The sequence below is a fragment of the Cylas formicarius genome, unplaced genomic scaffold (assembly GCF_029955315.1).
Source record: "Cylas formicarius isolate icCylForm1 unplaced genomic scaffold, icCylForm1.1 PGA_scaffold_10__41_contigs__length_53128322, whole genome shotgun sequence".
Classification (NCBI taxonomy): Eukaryota; Metazoa; Arthropoda; class Insecta; order Coleoptera; family Brentidae; genus Cylas; species Cylas formicarius.
In genome coordinates this window covers 1,511,814-1,517,813 of record NW_026844214.1, presented here as the reverse complement: position 1 = coordinate 1,517,813, position 6,000 = coordinate 1,511,814, and the positions used below count along the sequence as shown (strand labels likewise).

At 37.0% G+C, this 6,000-nt stretch overlaps 1 protein-coding gene across 38 annotated transcripts in view; it reads right to left on the bottom strand.

Moving 5' to 3' along the window:
• The window catches only part of LOC132696830 (microtubule-actin cross-linking factor 1), a 290,827-nt gene that overhangs the window by 97,793 nt on the left and 187,034 nt on the right, over window positions 1-6,000 (bottom strand). The window lies entirely within an intron of this gene.

Sequence of the window (6,000 nt, the reverse complement as noted above, 5' to 3'; positions counted from 1 at the left end):
GCAAATCACACACGTCAACGCGACGATACAAATTTCGCTCCGTAAGGACATGCGGCACCCACACATCGAGCTTCGAGGTTAAGCCCATGCCTTTCAAATGGTCATAAACAGTCGAATTCGACAAATTTAATCTCTCACCGATCTCTCGTGTGGTTATTCGCCGATTTGCATCAACTAATGCCTTTATCGCATCTTTGTCAGCTTCGACCGGCCTTCCAGACCGTGGTGCATCTTCGACATCAAAATTGCCGGATCGAAATTTTGCAAACCAGTTCTGGCACTGGCGTACTGTTAACACGCCTTCTCCATACACATCCGTCAATTTTTTTCTCGCTTGGACAGCATTTTTACCTTTTCTGAAGTAAAAAAGTAAAATATGACGAAAATGCTGCTTATTGCTCTCCATATTTAAAAGGGCACCAACCAAAAACTACTGCGTAGAATTAATAGAACTTTTTCACACACAAGCCTTGCAATATCAGCTCTCAAGACATATAATGGTTATGCGGCTTAAGTGTGAAGTTGGTTTCGAAAAAACGTAATTAAGTCCTCTGACGGGAAAAAACGAAATGACTTTCCGAACAACCTTATAATAATTAGTATCACATTTGTGTGCATTTCGAATATCGATAGGAAATTGCATAGCCGGGAATTGCCACCAATTAGCGCAATTAATACAACCGGAACGCGATGTGAAACGCATTTAAAAATATCGGCGGGAATTGGAACATTATTATTAAAGGGGAATTTTATTTTATTTGGATGTAATTAGGCTAAACTTACGCACATACGCTGGGAAAATCTCTTATTACCAAGGAATTTCTTCGTTACCATAAATTGTTAAGTACTAAATAAAGTATGACAGGTGTTCTGGACATCATATTTTTTTTAACCAAAATGTAAAAATCTATTTCGAAGCCCCGTATTAGCGAAGCCGTTTAATGCAGCAAAGTTTAAAGGTTTAAGGGGATTTTATTGTGGGGAGAAACGTTATAGCATAAAATATTTTAACTGAATGCTAGCTAAAAGACCTCCGAAAAGTTACGTGTGTCTAAGAACGCAATATCTCAAATAAAGACAGACGTCTTGATTGTGAATATCATGTCCTCTGCATAGTGTACGAAATCTTATTAGAGTTCAGTAGGCCAACTGAACTTGAACCATTTCGAATCGGAGAAGTCCTGGGAAATGTGGTCATATTTTAACTAAAACGAATACAAGCATTCTGGAGATCCTTATCTCGATTTAGTATAGCTGGCCAAAACTAACATATTACAGAGTTTAAGTTTGACTTTCTCCCTGAAAAGATGTTGCGGTATGCAATCTCCTCAAGATTTTTGTAACATCGAGCCAACGTGTTTAGAAAACCGCAAGTCACTGTCAAACCATAACCTTAATTTTTCAAATCGAAGAAGTAAAGGTAATCTCACAATTTCTTCATTTTTATTTCCAAATGTAAACATCTGCGCATTCAATAAAAAACCATGAACTTCACCAGCAACATGGCTTTGATAAGAACTAAAAAATTTAAATATAGAAGTCAACTGAGAACAGTATAGGTCCCAGAAGACTCTCCGGGGGAACACTCTACTCTAAAGTAATTGAATCTGAACGAGTATTTACTATAGCCAGTCTTTGGTATCCCTGACAAAGTGAAAGAGCTATTACTGCTGTCGAACGCTTTACTATAATCCAAAAGTATGAGACAAGAGTTTACTTAGTAGTGCTTTGAAGAGTTCGAAAACCCGACTGAGTGTCTGGGAGGATTTTGTTATCCCACAGGAACTCTGTTTTTCGAACGAATATAACTTCAGCTTGCTAAAAAGACTCAGGAAAAACAAAATACACCGGGTAACAAGGAAAGTGATATAATGCACTAAATACGAAGTAGTCAAGGGAATCTATTTGATACCAGTATTGTCTGAGGCTTGAGAGTTAGTTTTATTAATCATCAAACTATCTCCCGCAAGACTTTAGCAAAACGGAATGAATTAGGACCAAATACCACCAACAGCTTCAAAAAAAGTAAAAGCAGCATCACCACTAATCTCACTACTGTTTTATCTAGGCCCCGATGGGTTTCAATGAACGAATATGCTATAGCCGGTTTGCACTACCCGTTCTAGTTCAACGAACAAAGTCGTTAAAAATGCAGATTCAGACAATAAAACGGCTGGCCGCGCGTGGGACATGGAATCACGATTTTCGTTAATCAATGCGGCGGTAGCAAATACCACGCGGATCATATATCAAGTCAGAAAAGGTCATTACCTGAACTTCACATTTAAAAAAATATATAACCAAAAAAACGGTATGATGTCATGTATTTATTGCTTGCTCGAGATGCCAATCTAAACGACAAAAAAAGGCGTTTGAAGCTTCTCCAAGCGTGCGCTTGGATTCGGAATTGGTAAACGAGCGGAAATGACTCACGACGTTCGTTGATTGATGGATCGTTCTGGGCATTAATAAACCGATGGCGATGATCGACTTTTTATCAGCAATGGTACCCAACCGATCGTTCGCAATAACCTAATTCGTAGTGAATTTACTAGCATTCCTTCGGATCTGCAAAAAAGACTTTTTCTCGCTTTGTATCGCTTCTGTTTACACGAACGTAAACTGGCTTTTAACCCGTTTTTTAAATCACTGTAAATCAAATTTTCCGATGCCACATAGTCCCGAAAGTAGTGACTAACCAGCAAAATTTTGCTTGCGTTACGCCCTGTTTCAATAGGTTTTTGGTCTTCCTCTTTTCCGATGTTCTTTAGGTTGCCATTCCATTGCTTGTTTGGAAAGTCTTGTATGTGGCATTCATATATCATCTGTAACGGTTCCTCCGATGCCCATTATTTCTTTGACTCTGTCGTTTCGAACCCTGTCCATCCGAGCAATCCTCAGTGACCTAAGCATTGCATCCATCTCAACAGCTTCTACCCTTTTTTTATATTTTTCTGTAAGTCTCCAACTTTCAGCACCATATAGTAGACTGGATTTTACTAATCCTTCATATATATTATATTTTCTTTTTCTTTATTCCATAGTATTACATTAAGACATTTTATTGTTTTCTTGTTTGTTTTTTGTTGTATCGAAAGTAACTTCCAGATATTTGTACTCTTGGCAATGTTTAATGTGCAACGTGTCGTTTAATTTTGGATCACCAGGTTCTCCATCAACACATAGATATTTGGTTTTTTCTATGTTAACTGCAAGGCCCCATTTCCCACATTCTTCGATCAGTTTACGCATCATGTACTCCAATATGCTCTTTATCATTTGATATTACTGCTTGATCGTCTGCAAACTGAAGGTGTATAAAAAAAAGTTCTTAAGTTCAATCCTCATTCCGTGTATTTTCCTTTTCCATTGCTTCAGGGCTGCAGCCAGATAGATATTAAACAGTGTTGGAGATATACAGCATCCCTGTCTGAGGCCTTTATTTACTTCTTGGTGACATATTTGCCTCTTGATGTTGTTCAATTATATAAGTTTTGAATTGAAGCAATTAGTGTATGATTGATATTTGTGTTGTAAGATTTCTTGAAGATCAGCAAATGTTATATGTGTATCTCTGTGACTATTTCCTTCTCAATGTTTTGCTTGACGCAGAATAAGTTGTCGTTACAAGACCTTCAAGTTTCCTTCCTTCCTTCCTTAGTTCTGCATTGTCGTGTGGCATTAAACAGGATAACAAGTCAAAATAAAATGACGCTGTCATCGGTAACAGGGCACGAAGGCCACGAAGTCAATGAAAGCGCGAAGTAGCCCATCATTCGTCAAGGTGTATGATCGAATCGGATCGGAACCCTACACCTGGTCAAACCCGTTGCGAAATCAGCAATGACACAGAAGACCTGACGCACCACTGCCAACATCTAAGCCTAAATCGAGTGGAAGAAAACACTGAATGCAGAGTCTGTCAAGAAGAGGAAGAAAAAACCATACACACAGGTTACGTCAGTGTGAAAGCCTATCGAGAGCGCGTAACCAAACCAGGGGCAATGATCTACACCAAGAAGCCACTATCTAAGTTATGGAGTCCGGTGAGAAAGACGAACCTGGATAACGTTCCATAGCTATGGAGAGAGTCACAATAGAGCCCTGGGCGGCAGTGGCAGATAGCTGGCTCGCACAATATGGAATCTGAATCTATGTGGCTTTTTAGCTTTTTTTAAAAGGGTAGTTAAAATACGGTTATAGGGAACCTTTTTTTTCCTTCTTTGATAGTTACGGCGTGTCGTTTTTTATAAGTAGGCCCCCTGTATCCTGTAAAAGGATTTTGATATTCATTTTCCTTGCATCACGATTTCCTCTGATACAAGTGTGTCAAAAAATGTTTACAATCGCTGTTCGTAGCCGAGTCAAATATTAGCGAACTCTTGTTTCAAATGAGCCGCAAACTTCCGTAAATGCGCTTAGCAGTGTGGGCGAATGTAATATAAATCTTATTACTTTTAGATCAATTAACAATGCCACTAGATTATTACAGACAACGGATTGATTTATGGGCACGTCATGCAAATCTATAACCGCAACCTGCAATTGTTTTACTCTTATATGTGTCGATTCTTATATTGATTGAAACGCGGTGGGCAAACAATTAAGACCGCAGATTGATTGGCAGATAAGTTCTTTTGAAGTCGACGCTAATACCGGGCGCACTAACGATTAGTTACATGCAAATAATAATTGTTTTGTTATCGGTGTTGTTTTGCATTTGGGATAAAGACTCCATCCGTAGCATATAATGAATACTTCTAGAAGACTGGTAATAAGATAGTTATATACGAGGTGTTTCAAAATTGACAATTATTTTATCAATTTTTCGACCAAAACAATGAATCCAGAATAAAGTTAAAAGTTTAGGCACAGCTTAGGGAGGTATGGAACAGAATTTCATCATATCGAATTTAGTTCTATATCATACAGGGTTTTTCAAAACTAATGATTGATTTGCCTCCGAGATACAAAAATTGTATATTACTACGAATCCTAAGAGAAAATCCCTTTGGAAAAATGTATCATGTTCCTACACCTAAATAGTTTGGTTTCTAAAATAAAAACAAGTTTTCCTGGGTCCTCATGCCACAAAAGAAATTTGATTTCAAAGGAAATATAGTTTAAATGTATTTCGCGTGTTAAAACATAACAATGTAAGATTTTTAATTTACGACGACCCATTGGATGCTGCAAAACACCTTCAAGTATTAAAGAGCACTGTACTGAAGATGTGTAACAAGAATTATTCCAATAATTTAAAGACCATTGGTTTTGACAGTGGGAGCCGCGGAATTGGCCGGCAAGACGGCCCGATCTCACGCCATTAGATTTTTATCTATCGAAGAGTTAAGACTCATCGGGGATAAAGAATGCTACAGACTACTTTAATGGAGTTTAAAGAGTTCGAACACCTAATTTGAAAATATTATTGTTAATATAATAATATAAATATAATAGTTAATTAATTAAAACAGCATTAGAATATCGGTTTCTTTCCGCCACAATCAATAATGAGTAAATCTTTATTGAACTGTCAAATTAACCCAAATCCAGTTTTCATATAAACTTGCTTTTATTTCAAAATTCAGGGACGTGATACATTATTCGAAAGTTAATTTAATTTGCTCTTAAAATGTGTGACAGTATACAGCGTGGTCATAAATTATCGTAAAGTATCATAAAGAACTAATTTCGATAATAAGAAATAATGTATAGTACCTCCCTAGGCTATGTTACGGACTTGTAAAAAAAATTAATTGAAGCTGTGTTTTGGTCGAAAAGTAAAGAAAATAATTGAATCGCCCAATATTCACAGTCTTGCCAAATAAAAAAAAATTCCATGTTATGTAGCTTTCAAATACATAAGAACAACATATTAACGCAGCACAGACTTATTTGAGCATATATCAAAAATATTTTTATTTATTTCTCAGGCAAAAAGATTTTCATTGCCAGCTTGAAGTTATGCCATTTTTGTTTAGTCTGATGTAGGTTTAA